Consider the following 18,882-nt stretch of genomic DNA (forward strand, 5'->3'; position numbering starts at 1 on the left):
TCTCAACGCTGTGCGTTACAGGGAAGACATCCTCCTCCCTCATGTGGTACCCTTCCTGACATGACCCTCCAGCATGACAATGCCACCAGCCAAACTGCTCGTTCTGTGCGTGATTTCCTGCAAGACAGGAATGTCAGTGTTCTGCCATGGCCAGCGAAGAGCCCGGATCTCAATCCCATTGAGCACGTCTGGGACCTGTTGGATCGGAGGGTGAGGGCAAGGGCCTTTCCCCCCAGAAATGTCTGGGAACTTGCAGGTGCCTTGGTGGAAGAGTGGGGTAACATCTCACAGCAAGAACTGGCAAATCTGGTGCAGTCCATGAGGAGGAGATGCACTGCAGTACTTACTGCAGCTGGTAGCCACACCAGATACTGACTGTTACTTTTGATTTTGACCCCCCCCTTTGTCCAGGGACACATTATTCCATTTCTGTTAGTCACATGTCTGTGGTACTTGTTCAGTTCTTGTCTCATTTGTTGAATCTTGTTATGTTCATATAAATATTTACACATGTTAAGTTTGCTGAAAATAAACGCAGTTGACAGTGAGAGGACGTTTCTTTTTTTGCTGAGTTTAGAATGTTCTCTGAACGTTACTAATGTTTTCTTGTGGTTTTTATGGAAAGTTTTCTTTACGTTCTGAGAATGGAATGTATGTTTTTATATAACATTCTTAGATCGTTCTCTGAACATTACTACATTTTTCTTGTGGTTTTTATGGAAAGTTTTCTTGGAACAATTTGAGAACATGACTTTAAATAGAACCATGAGAAAACCCTGTGCTTAATTTTAGCCAGATTCTTCCAGAACAGGATCCGGCACCTCTCCGTTTTGGGCAGTTTTTTTTCATGAACGGATTTTGTCGGATCCGGTACCTCTCGTGGCATGACAAATCATTTTCACCTTTTGCAATGTAAAAATTATAATAAAAGCGATCAAAGTGCATTAGATTTGCCTTTTCCTTAATTCTCCAGCCCCCACAAAAAAACAATGTGAAAAATTATATTTTCAGCCCAGGCCTAATATTTTGAGAGTTGATTTGGGTCGGGTTTATGGTTTGCCCAACATTGTAACCTATGTTTGAGACCAACGCGTGGTCTTTGCTGTGTGAGAAGCGTGCCAGTATCTCCCACGTAACTAGAATGAGATTCACTTTCTATGATCTCTCTCCCTCTCTGCTCTGATAGACATGAACCTGCAACTCTCATCTCTCCAGGGTTGCACTTCATCATTTATTTTCTTATAGAATCATAGCCGCGCAAAGGGTTCTGAAGGAACTGCAGCATCCCTGATAAATTGAAATACATTTGCCAAAGTTATAGAATTACTGCTGTCTGTTCAGAAATAAATGAAATCATTCAGAATAGCCTAGTACCTCATGAGAAGGCCAATCATTTAGCCACATAGGATCAATAGCTTCATTTTTTTAGCCTACATCTGGCGCAAATCTGTCAGTGAAAAAACAGCATGCATACAAAACCGTTCTTTCGCAATATTTCAAATACAAATGAGGGAAAACACAAGTTGGAAAAGCAAATGTCTCCTGCTGAAAAGAGAAGACTGTGCTGTAGGCTACATGTTTAGGACTATGAGCCTACAATATGGGTCTCCACACACCTAGGCATAGGCTACTGATGGATTCAGGACACGGTCGTTTTCATTGATAGCACATTCTCAGTTTGTCAGTGTCAAAGTAGCCTGTGCGGTAAAAAAAAAAAAAAATGTGCGCTATTAAAAAAGATTCTGGCAAAGTTTCCAGTCATGTAGGGGCGGCACGTAGCCTAGTGGTTAGAGTGTTGGGCCAGTATGCATAAGGTTGTTGGATCGGATCCCTGAGCGATGGCAGTTAACCCACTGTTCCCTGGTAGGCCGTCATTATAAATAACAATTTGTTTTTAATTGACTTGCCTAGTTAAATGAAAGTTATATGTAAAAAAAAAAGTGGAATTGCATTTTCCTAGGCCCTATGCTACTAAAAATGTTTCCCAACTTCGCTAAGTGCCTCTACTCTACTGCTCTCTCCCACTACGCAAATGCGATGATATGCATGCAATGCTTTATTATATAGGTGATTTTTTTTTGTCATGTGTTCTGGTACCTCAGAACTCTCACGCTCACTTTTTGTTCCGGCACCTCCCGATTTACAAATGAAGCACCGAGGAAACATGTAGGAACGGTTATGCTGAAGTACTGCAATTCCCACAGAAGAACTTTGTTTCTTAACCTGTTGGGGATGGGGGCGCTGTTTAGACTATTTATGCTAATGTGGCTAATTTTTTAAACGGCTTCCCACAAAATCCTTGATCGTACAATATGCATATTATTATTATTATTGGATAGAAAACAGTCTATAGTTTCTATAGGAGTTGAAATTTTGTCTCTAAGTGGAACAGAGCCCATTCTACAGCAATTTCCCTGACATGGAGTCAGATTTGAGAAATGTTGGCCACTCTTCTGAAGTCATTTAAAAGGGCACTGTCGTTGCTATGACTATACGGACACTTCTTACGTCTTCCCCTGGATGCCTTTACGTGATGACGATTCCAACGGGGTCGATTGCGCGTTCACAGGCCCTACAAATCAAAAAACCCTGAAGCTAGTCATTCTTTGGGAGCTGCGTCATGAGCCTAGAGGACCCCGGCGCGCACCTGTTCCAAGCGTTAGTTTAGCCTGTTATATTTCTCCGGTCATCTTTTCACTCGTTATAGGAGTTAAAAACATCATAAGGTAGTTAATTTAAAGCGTTTTATAGCAATTTATATCCGTTTAGTGCGATTTTGGGACATTTATTTTTGCAACGATGTGAAAAGTTGGGCACGCTTTTCAGTTCATCCCGAACGCAGTTGACATTTCCACATGGCAAGAGGACAGCTTTCCACCAAAAGACGATTTCTCCCAAGAAAGGATCCTTTGCCCAAGATACTGATGGAAGAACAGCTCAAGGTAGGACATTTTTATTATGATAAATCGTGTTTCTGTCGAAACATTTTAGTGGCTTAGGACGCCATGTTTTTTGACGTAGCTTCGCTTGGCGCAAACTGTATTGAAAAGTAAGGATAAATTAAAAAATGTAATAACGCAATTGTATTAAGAATTAAATTGTCTATCAATCCCTGTCCACCCTATATTTTTTAGTCACGTTTATGAGTATTTATGTATAAGAGTAGATCACTGTCTAAGTGGCGCAAGGACATTTTCTGACCAGCCTGTCTACATTTCACATTGTCTAACCATGATTTTGGTGGCTAAATATAAACATTTTCGATCAAACTGTATATGCATGTTGTAATGTGATGTTACAGGAGTGTCATCGGAAGAATTCTGAGAAGGTTAGTGAAAAAATTAATATCTTTTGGCGATGTTGACTTTTATCGCTCACTTTGGCTAGAATCAATGCTGGGCTGCTAATTGCTATGTGCTAAGCTAATATAACGATTTATTGTGTTTTCGCTGTAAGACACTTAGAAAATCTGAAATATTGTCTGTATTCACAGGATCTGTGTCTTTCGATTCGTGTATGCTGTGTATTTTTACGAAATGTTTGATGATTAGTAGTTAGGTAAACACGTTGCTCATTGTAATTATTCTAGTCCATTTGTGATGGTGGGTGCAATTGTAAACTATGCCATCTACCTGAAATATGCACTTTTTTCTAACAAAACCTATCCCATACCATAAATATGTTATCAGACTGTCATCTAATGAGTTTTTTTGTTGGTTAGGGGCTATAAATATCTTAGTTTAGCCGAATTGGTGATGGCTACTGGTGTTGGTGGACAAATAAAAGATGGTGGATTATGCTAATGTGTTTTTAGGTAATAGATGTACATCTTTACATATTGTGTCTTCCCTGTAAAACATTTTAAAAATCGGAAATGTTGACTGGATTCACAAGATCTGTGTCTTTCATTAGCTGTATTGGACTTTAATGTGTGAAAGTTAAATATTTTAAAAAAGTATTTTTTTTGAATTTCGCGGCACTGGTTTTTCAGTGGGGGGGGGGGGGGGGTGTGCCGCTAGCGCCACGCTGATCCTAGACAGGTTAATGTTCTTTGAACTAATTGACAATGTTCCCAATGTCAAACAAGTTGGAGAACGTTCCTAGAACATTACCAACATTTAGATGAAATGTAACCATTTTTGAACTTTTAGGAAACGTTCTGTTAACGTAATGAAATACCAAGTTCCTTAAATGTTCCAAAGCCAAGCAACTATCCTGCACCATTCCCAGAAAGTTGTGTGAAGGTTGTAGGCAAAAATAACCATCGGACAACCACGCTCTCACCAAGCTCTAAGAAACATATGGTTCTTAGAACGTTATGTGCTAGCTGGGCTGTGACATTTTTATGCAAGCCATTGATCAAATGGTGAAGATAGCTTAATCAGATCAGGCTATTGTGTTTGCGTGTGTGGGGGTTTCACTTGTGATTCATTCATAGGAGTCACTTTTCTCTCCATCTCAGATCCACTTCCATGTGTTTCCCCCTCAGAGCCTGTGGAACTGTGACTCAGAAGACGATGATGTGCCATGCCGTGCCATGTATCCTCCCTGTTGCATTAATCATGCTTTTTAATTAGTGCGGCCCAGCTTTATTAATTACGACTGATGTCTCGCTGATACAGTCTCCCTCAATTGCCCCGCCCTCCTCATTTCACACACAAACTCAAGTTATCTAGACCTTAACCCTGCCTCAGACTACACTGAGATGTCTCAAGTAAGGAGCTAGAGACACAAAGAGAGAGAAAGAACAGAGGGAGAACAGAGAACAGAGAGTTGGAGATAGAGAGAACAGAGAGAGAGAGAGAACAGAGAACAGATAGAGGGCGGGAGAGAGAGAGAGAGCAGAGAGAGAGAGAGAGCAGAGAGAGAGAGAGAACAGAGAGAGAACAGAGAGAGGGAGAACAGAGAGAGGGAGGGATAGAGAGAGAACATCGATTTAGGAAATTACTGGCCCTGAGGTAGGGAAAGACACATCATTAAAGGGAAATAAGGGGAGGAAGAATGAGGGAGAAGTGAGAGACGGAAGGAGGGCCATAAACAGAGAGAAAAAGGGAGAAGAAAAAAAGAAAGCGGTTAGAGCAAGAGAGAGAGAGAGAGAGAGAGAGAGTGTGAGAGAGAGAGAGAGAGAGAGAGAGAGAGAGCACGAAGCAGCCACACACATCCCTTTCATGTTGGCCTTAGAACACAAGCTGCCTGCCTGTGGGATGAGCCAGTCCAGTTGTGAGACGCTTTCTCAGACTAAAGGCTGCGGATACAAATCACGAGTTTCGCTCTCGTCACATCAGCCGTGCGAGAGCCACTTCACCGCACCGGTGTTTATCTTGCGCTGACATTCTCTGCGTCGTTATTCCTCCACCACTCCTGAGTAGGATCCTTCTCGCTAAATAGACAGTGAGATGGATGAACTTAATGGCTGAAAGGAGGAGGGGGAGAAACAACCCATCTCCCACTGTGACATTCCCCATATCCTCCAACGTTATGAGGGGAACGCTATGACCGGGGCCATTTGATTTCATGCATATACCCAATCCTCATTTAGCTACAGTGTGGAGTGGAGGGAGGGGAGCAAAAAATCCTCAGCCCCTCCTATCCTATCCTTCCTAACCCCTGACGACTGGAGGCAGACCCATCTGAAGGAAGACTCGGTCCGTGTTGGACATGTTAATGTTAACGTTGTGTGGAGGAATCTGTCGGTGGATCAACCTCCCAACACATGGCATCACGGTGACCCAATGCAGACTGAAACAAACTGTCGCAGTTGTGCGTGTGTGCGTACGTGCGTGTGTGTGTGTGTGTGGGGGGGGGGGGGGGGGGTAAATGTGTGCCCCTAGGCTTCCACGGTCTCCTTTACAAGCCACTGATTAGTCGCCCCTCGGCACAGGAGAGACGCTATCCAAGCTGACACTGTGTACTGGGCCCTTTATGCTTTCTATCTGTCTGAATTACCGTTGCTACACACAAGGCCTACACATCCAGAGAATCTGCTTAAGCCCATCCTACCAAAAGCAGTAAGAGCATAAGGAAGCATCATGACAGAGGTCAAATGTTGAAAAGATTTTTATCTTAGCCCCAGGATATGTTAGGTTTGTGTCATTTCCTCAGCGTTTATCTCGCACCTCAAGCGGCGTTATTCCATTTCAGTTTTTTGTCGTGAGCGATTGTCATGGAAATGGGATTGACGTTTAGGTGTCGCATCATCACTGACCGGCAGCAGCACCTATAGAAAGGCTCAGACATTCAGCATCGGTAGGTCTACATGTTTTCTGAAGGGTTTCCTGTTGAAATACCATCTCCCAGTGAGAGGATCAAGTGCTCAGCTTCAGTCTCAGAGCTGACTCACTCCATCTCCTCTTTTGTGGCTATGGGGATTTGGGAAGTGCTATTCCTTTAGCTGTCTACGGATGACCACAGATGCTCTGACCCAAGCCAGGGACTCACAGCTAAATCCACACTTTCAGTGGTTGGGATCACCATCATTATCTGCCAGTGGACAGGTGCACGTGAGCGCAGTTCTGATGACCACCATCTCTGAAGGGGTAACACAGGGGTCGTAGGTCAAATGCACATGCTGGGGATCACTGAGCAGGCCAGGGTCACCCTCTCTTCCCTCATCCTCCCTTTCTCCCACCCTCTGGTGGAGCTCAAGAGAGCATGGTTAGAAATACACATCATTACCCCCCAACATACATCTGAGGTGCCATCCCTTTCTCTCACCCTCTCTTCCCTCATCCTCCCTTTCTCCCACCCTCTGGTGGAGCTCAAGAGAGCATGGTTAGAAATACAAATCCTTACCCCCCAACATACATCTGAGGTGCCATCCCTTTCTCTCACCCTCTGTTCTGCTCGTCCTCCCTTTCTCTCACCCTTTATTCAGCTCGTCCTCCCTTTCTCTCACCCTCTGTTCCCCTCATCTGCCCTTTCTCTCAGCCTCTATTCCGCTCGTCCTCCCTTTCTCTCACCCTCTGTTCCCCTCATCCGCCCTTTCTCTCACCCTCTATTCCGCTCGTCCTCCCTTTCTCTCACCCTCTGTTCCCCCCATCCGCCCGTTCTCTCACCCTCTGTTCTGCTCGTCCTCCCTTTCTCTCACCCTCTGTTCTGCTCATCCTCCCTTTCTCTCACCCTCTGTTCCCCTCATCCGCCCTTTCTCTCACCCTCTGTTCTGCTCGTCCTCCCTTTCTCTCACCCTCTGTTCTGCTCATCTTCCCTTTCTCTCACCCTCTGTTCCCCTCATCCGCCCTTTCTCTCACCCTCTGTTCTGCTCGTCCTCCCTTTCTTTCACCCTCTGTTCTGCTCGTCCTCCCTTTCTCTCACCATCTGTTCCCCTCATCCGCCCTTTCTCTCACCCTCTGTTCCGCTCGTCCTCCCTTTCTCTCACCCTCTGTTCCGCTCATCCTCCCTTTCTCTCACCCTCTCTTCCCTCATCCTCCCTTTCTCTCACCCTCTGTTCCGCTCATCCTCCCTTTCTCTCACCCTCTGTTCCCCTCATCCTCCCTTTCTCTCACCCTCTCTTCCTGTTACCCTCTATTCCCCTTATCCTCCCTTTCGCTCCCCCTCTGTTCCCCTCAACCTCCCTTTCTGTCACCCTGTCTTCACCTCACCGTCTCAGCAGAGCTAGGTGGTGTGAACTGCTGCCCTTTTCTGTAATACACTGGGACCGCCTCCCTCTCACCTGTCTCACCAACCCCCCCCCCCCCCCCCCCCCCTCCCCCCCTCTCACCACCCCATCTGCTTCCAACACACACTCTCAACCTCAAGTGGCTGTGTTTGCTGCAGTGTGTGCGTGCGCGCGTGCGTGTGTCAGAGAGTGTGTTGACTGGAGCGGGAGGGCCCTCTGACTTCTAGCAGAACCTCAGGCCATCTGAAGTGTCACAGCAGAAACCGTGTCCTATTGTTTTGGAGTGCCTTTTCCAACCAAGCGTCTTGTAAAACGTCAGTGAAACCGTGTGTCTCCGGCACAAATTAATGTAATACATAAAATATCCTCGCCTCCGCTTGGGTCGGGGCCAATGTTTTCAGGGGAGAAAAAAGCACTTAGCAGTGAAGTTGCTTTGCGTATTATCTTCTGATGAAGTCGTTACTCAGAAGCGAATAAAAGAAAAGGAGGGGGAAAAGGGTTGTAATTTTAGAGCTTAGCGGAGACGGATTTATCTCAGGTGATGTCTGCATTTCCACTTTCCAAATGTGTCTTGTTGTGCCTTCCACATAACAGGATTTTCATCTTCATTTCAAATGTGTCCCACTCCTACTGTATGTTTTGTATCAAGAGTTTTTCTCTTATTTAGGATATGACGTGTTTGGTCTATCAGTGAGAAAGCTTGTCGCGTCCATGTGACGGCCCGTAATATCCCCTCCAGTGTTCAGTTCTAAAGGGTTGTCATTATATAGAGCTCAGTGCCTCATATTCATCTGAAACTATGATCTCCCTCGTCCACATTCTATATCCGTTAAACAGTACACTTTTAACCACCCTCTGGATGGGTTCTAGTAGCCTAATGTGTAATTACTATGCTGAGTTGAGTTGAGGGCGTTCCGGCGGTGTGTAAAAACACTGAACTGCTTTCATGGTGCCAATCTTAGCTCCCGCTCCATTGGATCGCAAACCTCTCTTAGCTGGTACCATGGTTACCAACATTAAATGGACGCTATAATCATATCATTAACTCACCATTGTGACCTTTCTGTCTCTATTTGAAAGTAGATGAGATCAGAACAGACATGAACATATGCTGGTGAAAATGCTCTGCTCGGGCCCAAAACATTTCTCACCATTTTTTGTTGGAAAACTTTCCCGTCTTTTTGGATTCCACAATGTATTTCATCGTAGAATATGATGCTGTTTCAATTGTTATATTTGACAAGTGCCCCAAAATAATAAGTGTTAAGCCATGTTTGTGCGGATGTATTCACAGCTCTGATGGAAGCTAACACAAGGCCCAGATAGAGGACCGAGGACAAAGGTGCCTGGTCCACTGAGCTCAGGCATCATCACAACGATCAGATTTTTTTCTCTCTCACCTTTCTGCAGGGCCATGGGTCACGGGAGGTCACTGCCTCTCTCTGTGTGCCAATAACAGACACAGACGGTTAACAACCGGGCACAGCATCAAAGAGCCAAGGTATGTCCGCACATACACACACATTCAGGCACACGCACGCACACACACAAACATACACACACACACGCACACACACACACACACACAGCCAGCCCACTCTACGTCTCCTCAGGTCTCTGTCTCCCTCTAACTGAGTGAACGCATCACTCTGTGCTAAGTGGAAGTCTCACTCACCTCTCATCCTCTAACGATGTCATCCTTCCCTCCACAACTCACACATCACACATCAGTTAGTTATTTTGGGTGGGGGGCAGAGGGAGGGGCCCTGACAGTGAGGGAGGAAGTACACAGGAAGTACATTAGTTATCAGTCTCTGTCGTCTCCACCTTTTCAGATCCCATCAGTATTAAACTGCTCTGGAAGCAGCCCCTCTCTTTTTCCCTCTTAAAAGTCTTCCGTGCGCCACTTTAAACCAGGCCTCAGATCTAAATGACACTTCGCACTACACATGCATGAAGACAAGTGAATTAAATATTGAAATAAAAGACAGCAAAAAAAAAAAAAGAGGACAGGAAAAAGAGGAAGAAAGTCATTGTTCCTGTGGCAGGTCAAAAGGGATTTATTGGCAAGAGGTGGAGTTTAGTAAGGTTCACAGGAATTAGTCTTTCCCTTAAAACATGGTCACGTGATCTTGTAAGAGTAGGTAGCCTATGATCAAGCAGAATAATCATCACATTCAGCTAGTCAAAAAAGGTACAATGGATTCTAATTTGCCGGACATCAGTGATTTTATAGAGAACAATAAACAAATATCTTCCTATCTTCCTCATTTTTGTTCATGATTTTTAAATGGCCTAATTTACGCATCCAATGTGCTGTGTGTCCCTCCAGCGTCTCCGTACATCTAGGGGGTTGAAGGGGGATAAAACAAGAGTGTGTGTGTGGGGGGGGTCTGCATGCTTTGCCATCATTCGGAACCTCCGTGACCACACAAATTATTATTCTAGTCAGCCGTGTGTGCAGAACCTGCCTGCTAGTTGTGCGAATGCTTATTTAAGCTGTGTAACTGACATCCATATGGTTTTCATCATCATAAAGAAACGTTTGAGGGGGTTATGTTTTTACTAGGCAGGAGCAGAGACTTGTCTGTCGAGCCATGATTTGACTAGCCTTCCGGAGGTTTATGTGTGTAACATTCTGAATATTAAATATGCAATTGAAATGTGAAGTAGAGTATAACTGTAATGCATTTTTCTTGTTGAATCTAAAAATGACAATAAATGAGCATTTGACATATCCTGTCTAATGTTGTCATTGCAGTTCCTGAATGATTGCGGGTCATAGTATGCAGTGATTTTCTACCTATTATTTTCAGTATGTGTCAACCATATGTGTTCTAACTTGCCTTGGTTCATTCTCTCATCATGAGGTATCTACAATAAAAGGCAATAAACATTGTGCCGAACACATTTATAATAATCTATGACATACAATAAAGCTTTCATTGTCTTCCACGCCCGTCCGACTACACAGAGATACCCATCAGTACCGCAACACACACACACACACACACACACACACACACACACACACACACACACACACACACACACACACACACACACACACACACACACACACACACACACACACACACACACACACACACACCACACGCACACGCACCACACACGCACACACACCGCACACACACACACACCACACACACACACACACACACACACACACACACACACACACACACACACACACACACACACACACACACACACACACACACACACACACACACACACACCACACACACACACACACCACACACACACACATACCACACACACACACACACACACACACACACACACACACACACACACACACACACACACACACACACATAACATCAGTAGAGACCTAGTACAGGCTTGATGTTGTTTTCCTCCCAGCGTGTGCAGGCAGTGGGTGAGTGATAATGTTTAGGCAGAAGGAATCATGGGTAGGAACTCCCTTGGAGTGAGAATGAAAAACTGAATCAGTCAGAAAACAGGAAATCAGGCCAGTGACATTAGAGATCAAGGCACATCAACATCTCACCTACAGTATGTTCAATGGCACTTTGACACGTCTCACTAAAAACTTTCACATTGTGCTCCCAGTGTTTCCACGGCTTAATTGATTGTTAAAATGGGGGGATGGGGACTTGGTCCACCTTGCGCTCTTTGGCCCCATCAGAGGCATTCTTCGATGTGTAATTTACTAATGAAAAGTGTGATGTATTTTTCGCCCAGTAGTTAGCACAGTTTTACTTTAAATAAATGTTTAAATTCCAGCATGGGTTTGTGAATGAATAGAACAATGGAAAAGCAGCAGATTTCTGTCTTGATTGTGCCCAGATGTGTGGTGGGATCTGGAGCTTGTTAAAGTTTGATTACCAGGAATATTCAGCCCAATTCAATAAGTCGAGCTTTTAGAAGGAGAGCATTTCCATGTCACTGTTTTCAGGAGGAAATATTGCATTGCTGATTTATACCTAGTGTATAGACACTGTTACCTGCTACATGAATACAATACTATTGAAACAATACCATACAAATTCAAGTATTATTTTTGAAAAATAAAAAATATTCTAACCATGTGCTTCTTCTCTTTTGACTATTTTGTTACAATGACAATCACACGTTGTGTTGCTGTGTGTGTGATTGTGTATATTTACAGCGGCTGGAGACGGAGAGAAAACACCCTCATACATAGCCTGGCCTCGCCTCGCCTCGGCTCTCATCTCTACGCTCACTCCCTCTCTGCACTCGTGTGAGAGATGATCAAATCATTATATGGAAAAATCCAATGTGATCTAAGCAAGAGGCAGAAAGGTCACAGGGAGTCAGTAAAATGGATGAAGGCTAATGATTATCTCAACCTTTATCTAATCAATAATCATTTATCCCACAATATTATGGACACTATGTCCCATTTTCCATTAACCCAGGCAGGATGACAGAGGCTGTGTTGTTTCCTAAGGCAGCTTTATGGCAGGGTATGTCTGAGAGGCAGTTTAAGGTGTGCTCTCAACTGCTCTGAACCTGTTAAGACACTCTTACGTAGTCTGGACTTAGACGATAATACATTTTTTGAAATATTGAGTGTTTGAAACAATGCAATTGGAATGGTGTAGAATACTAATCTGGCAATTTCGAAATGGCCTACAGTTTTAGCTCCATCAAACAGTAAATGTGGGTTTAATGAAATACCATCACATTACACAAATAGTGGTTATTTGAAAAATAATACATTAGATCATTTGTTAAAGCAGAAAACAAATGTATGTTCTTTGGTTTCGTATTGTCTTATGATCACCAAGACACATACCTTTCTCTATTAGTCTTGGTCTCTAAGGAGTTTGTATTTGATACCGTTATGCTGCAGTAATTTGTACCGTTATGGCCCATTTGGAGTGACACCATCCTCTGTGACTGGGAGTGTCTCCAGTGTCTGTATGCTCAGTGATGCCATCTTCATCCTAACCTTATTGCTTTTAATGACTCCCTCTTTCCTTTCATGAATTCTATATCGATTCCTTCTGACGTCTGCTGAATTAATTTTCAATTACTGCAACAACAAACCAAAACAAATCCCCCCCCACACTAATGTCTGGCTCCACCTATACGTACCAGTGTGAAATGTTCATCTTCAAAGTCCACACCCAAACACTCACGCACACGCATACACACACACACATCCTCAGACTAAAAGACACACACCAGGGAGCGTGTGAATCCGACGGAGAGAAATTGTACTAAAGGTCACAGTGTGCTAATGGCCAGGCTATCTTACATGAAATAAGTCCAGACACTTTCGACAGGTCTCTCAATGTCACAGAGCAGCCTTTCGCTGCTGCCCGGCCCTGACGTGACTGGAAAGCAAGGTGAGGTGAGGTGCTCTGCGTTGATGTGCGTTCGTGGAGAGGCTTTTCATTTCATGTACTCTTCAAAAATCCCCGACAATATCCTGTAAGCATAGCCAACCAGTGCAATCTATTCCCCCGTCCTTTTTAAGAACAGGAGACACACCGATACTCGATAGACATGCTCAGTGTTAGACTCAGGAGTACAACGTCAATGTTAAATACCCACAGGTCATTAATTACAGCAATTATTCACTTTCATTTCTCTGACATATATTGACTGTTGTTTTTTTAATGCGCCCAACCTAAGCCACTCAGAAGACTTGACAGCAAAATAACAGAATTTTTTAAAGTGAGCCACCATTTTAACAGAGCTTTGGGCATAGCCATAGATCTCTTCAAATGTGATATGAAATGTGAAGATTTTTTGTCAGTTGTCCAATTATTTCACATTACTATGATGCCAAAGCATCAGGAAGTTTGATGGAAAACAGTATGGAACATAGAGTATGTGGGCCTACTTCTGTATTTAAACAGGAACAAGTGTTGGATAGATTGCATTAAAATGGCTATTGAAAGTATGAAAATAAGAAAATGACCCTATGCTTCGTAAAGATATGTTGCAGAATGTAAGAGGCCAACTGCTTGTGTTGCTAGGCAGCTGTGTAGGCAGCTGTGTACATGTATGTATTTGCCCTGCACCTATGTCCCGACCTCTCGTCCTCTCTGTGTTTATGTTGTGTGTGTGTGTGTGTACGTGTGTGTGTGTGTGTACATATGTCCGTGGAAGTCGTGTGCATTTGTGTGTGTCCTGACCTGTCCCCGTCTCTGCTCATCCTCCTATGAGAGTAGCGAGAAATACAGCTCTGTAATTGTTAGGTCTGGCCCCCACATTCCTTACCCAGGCGACCGCCCCGGCTCCATGTCACTTTAACAACCTGGAATTATCACCACAATGTAGATTTCAGGTTAAAAGTGTCTCGAAGAGAATATAGATACATTTTCCGTCAATAAATTTCCCTCTCCGCCTAGTTTCTTCTAAATCAAGTACCCCCCCCCCCCCCCCCCCCCACCTTGATTGACATTTTTACCACAGAATTATAACATGTCTGTCTGTGAGAGGGGATGTCTTGCTCCAGAATTAGCTAACCATCAAAATAAAATAGGATAAGTTCATCATGGTGTCATTTCACAGGAATATTGATTCTTGCAGACATACAGGGTTTCCCATTAAAGCAGTAGCCAGTGTGTCTTCTGCAGACAGTAAAGCACATGAAGGATGCAGTGATATACAGGCCGGGAGAGCATCGTTCCCCTAACATTGTCTGTTCGCATTTAACCTTTGCTAAACCAGCAGGTCTTCCCTTTACTCGGAGAAAGGCAGAGGACTGGAATTGAAGACGGTATTCATTTCCAACGTTAGAATACCTTTATATACAGTACAGTTCACAGCACTATTTGTGCACAAAGCAACACAGTTTGTGTGTTGCTCTAAATGTACAATTGTCACTGAAGGATCATGTTACACCGTTTTGTGAAACGATCACTAAAGACTGGGAAGACAGACACTAGACAGTCCAGCATGAGATGTCCTGTTTTCATCCTGCGCTGGAGAAACTGAAGTAAATCAACCTAGTGGACGGACACTAACGACTGTTGGAATGCTGCTGGAACAGTGAGCAACGTCAACTCCACATCTCCCCGACACAACTTTAATCAACAACTTTTTAGACGAGTCACCTTCACGTCACTCTAGCTGTTATATAAAGTGAGGAAAACTACCTCGCTCAGCTACCTACAGGGGGGAAATGTTTAACTACTGGTGAGACCTTTAGAACCAATGAGGCGAGGGGTCAATACAGCTCAGCTCGCCCGACAGTAACCAAAAATGAACAGAGCAATTGTTTAACCATCCAATCAGATTTCGGCCATGTGATTCTTTTTTTAATATATATCAGTGTTAAACAAAAAAATGTAACCGCCCAATCGGATGCAGAGTAAGTGCTTCAACATGCCTATAAGAACTAAAGAGTTGCCTCAGCAGCCAACTGAATGCCACGTAAGTGCTTCAGTATGAGTATGGGAAATACAGGAGAGCTTAACCAGCCCCAGTCATACTGCTGTAATGAAAGCCAGATTGAAAGAGGGTTTGGATTGATTTCCAACATCTTGATTTGATATCCTGAATTAATTATTTTAACTTGAATAATATATAAAGGAAAATAAATGTAGAACACTCGGGGGAACAAGAGAGGCTTCACTGCAGCTGAGTTATCTCATGGCCAATCTCACCCGCAAGACTACTCTCAGCTGTGTGTGTGTGTCTGTGTGTGTGTGTGTGCGTGTCTGTGTGTGTGTGTGTGTGTGTGTGTGTGTGTGTGTGTGTGTCTGTGTGCTCGTGTGGGCGTGCATTCACACATACGTAAGTGTGTTTGTGTATGTGTGTGCAGGCAGAGTATGTTTGCAACATATATGTGTGTATGTGTACGTGACTGCGTGAGAGTTTGTGTCCCATATACTGTTATGTGAGTGTTTGTGTGTCTGTCAGATGGTTGCAACAGTAAGATATATGGGTGTATGAGCGGCAGTTTGTTTAGGGAATGTATTAGGAGTTTGCGGGTGGCTTACATCGAAAGCTCACAAATCCGTCATACATTTTTATAAATCTATTAAAATATATACGTTAGTGTAATAAAGGACAAAAAACTATTGATTGTATTTATTCAGTGGACACACAGTATGCAATACGTTGCTTTAGAATAGTAAGACATACAGGAGCCTTCAGTGTGCTCCTTATTGAATCAAAGACACTGTAACATAATATGTCTAATACTCAACAAGGTGGGTTGCTGGCAAGGCATCAGTTATTGGTGATGCACCTTCCCTTTTGATTGTAGTTATTGATAAAGTCATCTACTTTCTCAACCCAGAGTATTCTAAACCACCATCCGCATAACTCATTTCCCTTACAGGTACTTTTGCCGACTCATTCTGCAGTAGAATGAGAGGAAACACTGAACACCCTTTCGACACAACCTCTGAACAGGGCTACAGAGCTCCACTGCCAGCACTCGATTGGAAGGTTGTGCCTTCCCTCTTCCACCCATCCCACCCGCATCTGAGGCCCAGACTATCATAAAAGAAGGCTACTGTCAGCCCGCCCGTGATTTACTGACAGCCTGAGCCAATCAATCTCAAAGTTCCGATTAAAAGTTCAAAAATCAAGTTCTCCGTCTCTCCTTTTTATTTGAATGTAAGCGAAAATAAAGGGAAGCCTTTACATTTCATAGCTTCCAGAAAACTCTGGCAAGTATTCAGTGTGCTCTACTTTTGTCTTTCAACCTCGCCGCGGGAGGCAGCGCTCATCCGCGGGAGGCAGCGCTCATCCGCAGGAGGCAGCGCTCATGACATCTTTACGTACGACGTTCTCATTTCAAAATGCCATCGAACATTCGGATGAGTGCTGCACTGTGATCTCGGGAAAACCAAAAATACTGACATCAGATTTGTCTTATTGAAACGTGCTCTGCTGAAGAGCACGTCTAAGTGAACCAAAGGGCATACCGTCTCACATTAAAAACACTACTTTACATTTCCCTCCCAAAAAAGGCATAATTATACTTGGACGTATATAAATATGTACCTGTTTTCATAGGTAAGTTCAGCAGTGTCATAAAAAACAAGGGATAGCACTTAATCACCAGGACAAATACACATTAACTTTTGAATTAATTTACCCCAAAATCTCAATTTGAATATGGTAAACCATTCTCATTACCCAAACAGATGCATTAAAATTCAGTCTGTAGGAGACAAAAGGGCAGTGAGAAGGGACTCTTAGTCACTTTTAGCCCATTTTCATTTACCACAGACTAAATATCTATCTTTGAATTCATTAAAGGTTAAAAGCTTCCTCCGATAACACCCTGTCTTCTCTCTTTGATAATACAGTGTCATCACTGCAAAACCCTGTCAGCCTCACAGTGATGTGTCAGTCATGCATTCAATAATAATCGTTGGATCATTTTTAATGTTTAGAGGAGGAGATCACAAAGTCATTAACTATTTTCTGACTCTCTCAGCAGTTAGTGGCCATGTCGCAGCGTTGTCGGGGTGAGCCGTAATGTATTGTGCTGCAAACAAGAAGGATTGCAGGATCCCTGCCTCCCAGCCCGTGGGAGCCCGCGGTGACGCCGGAGCTCAGGTATATGGATGGCCTGAGGAGGTCTCCATCATTCATAAAACATGCCTCCGTACGCGGCCGAATTGATCTTGCAAAAGAAGCAGGGTGGCACAGCTACCACTTCATTAGTCTTCTCGCGCCACAAATCACCCTGCACTAGACTCCAAGGGACCGTAGCCACCCCCGCCACCCTCACCTCACCTCTCCTCTCCTTATAGGCCCGGGGAAAAGGGTGCTGGTTAGATAACAACACCATGATAGCAGTGTTATAACAGCTTGTTAGCATTGTGTTAATTTGAACTCAACATCAGAGTGATGGTACAACGCAGGCATGGTGAAGGTCTAGCACTGAATTAGGAATGAGCTCAGATCAAGAAGGAGGGGCGACATCAGAGCAGCCGGAGCAAAACAAAGTAGAAAACGCTGAAATGCACACAAATCTTGTCAATGCTAATTGATAGCTAGTGGTCATTTTGAGATTCCGGATTAAATCAAGTCCCTTCTCCATAAAACAATGTGAAATATTGATGCCATTTATTTTCCATGGTTCTGAAATGAATTGCCCCATTCCTCTACTATTTTTGATGAATGTTTTTTATTGCCTTTTTTGTTGTTGTTGTAGCTGCTTGAGAGAATTGAGCATAGCCTTTTCTACAAATGTTTCCAACTCACCAGAGAAACCCTGGAGGACACAACCATCACTGGCCATAATATCAGATCCTCTCTGCTTCTCTCTGAATGTGTTTGCTAAAATGCAATTATATGAGGAAAATAAAAAACGTAAGCTATATGAATCTATGTCCCGTTTTTTTTAATGTTTACCGATGACATTGGTTGACATGAATATCTTCATTAAAGGAATTATATGTGATGAAGATAAATAGTCAACCTTAATTAGTAAAAGCACGTTTTCTATCAAATTGTCTGTTACACACCTGCAGTGTATACAGCAGCCTGATCACTAGAAAAATACTTTGATTTCGAACATTTGAAATGGTCTTGAGAACGTTGATACAGTATATGGCTTTGTAGTGTGGTAATATTTTATATGTGTATACTGTATACCTCACAAGCTATAATAAGACTAAGCAATTAGCCTATTAAAATGATTATCTGACTCCATAAAGATGATTTAGCAATATGCAAGAGACTACAGTTGAGGTATAGCAATAGGCAATCAAGAAATGTCTGAGAATGGAATTCTAAATACAAGTGTAAAATGAATGGATTCACATGCAGAGCATAACGCTTAAGTTATAAAGCATTAACACGCATTACTTTGGCATTATTCTAAGCCTAAACAGAGAGGTGGAGAGAGAGAGACAAAGAAACCATGGCTTGAGCCATGGCCCCATAGATCACGGGAGAGGTAGAGAGAGAATGTAGGTATCTCACCAGCGCAGGTCAGGAACTCAAATAAAAAGAGACGATACATTCAGACCCTTTATAACATCTGACCATGTTTGAATTTGAAATTGGAGTTGTTAACCAATAGCATTACTGTTGAGTTAACCTCCAATCAGATATCAGACCTACAGACCTGTAAAGACAACAGAACCTCTGCTACCCAGAAGTGTGACAGCAAGGGGTTGGTTAGATAATGAGGCATTCCTAAAACATCACAAAGTAATCCTTGCATACAGCTGATAAGAGTCACTTCGGGGGCCGAGCCACCCTACATAACCCTCCCTTGAACACATGTCCCGTGTAGCTCAGTTGGT

General features: G+C 43.4%; 1 long non-coding RNA gene across 4 annotated transcripts in view; it reads left to right on the forward strand.

Annotated features, from left to right (window-relative positions):
• Window positions 1-18,151, forward strand: part of LOC129854174 (uncharacterized) — a 31,012-nt gene extending 12,861 nt beyond the window's left edge. For 2 of the 4 annotated variants that reach the window (XR_008759251.1, XR_008759252.1), the window contains exon 3: window positions 9,026-10,350. This is a non-coding gene — a long non-coding RNA (uncharacterized LOC129854174). Of the gene's footprint in view, window positions 1-9,025; window positions 10,351-17,060 lie in introns of those variants that run through there. The other 2 variants (XR_008759254.1, XR_008759253.1) reach the window with 2 other exon arrangements.
• Window positions 18,152-18,882: the final 731 nt, after the last annotated feature.

Source organism: Salvelinus fontinalis, chromosome 4, assembly GCF_029448725.1.
Source record: "Salvelinus fontinalis isolate EN_2023a chromosome 4, ASM2944872v1, whole genome shotgun sequence".
Taxonomy (NCBI): Eukaryota; Metazoa; Chordata; class Actinopteri; order Salmoniformes; family Salmonidae; genus Salvelinus; species Salvelinus fontinalis.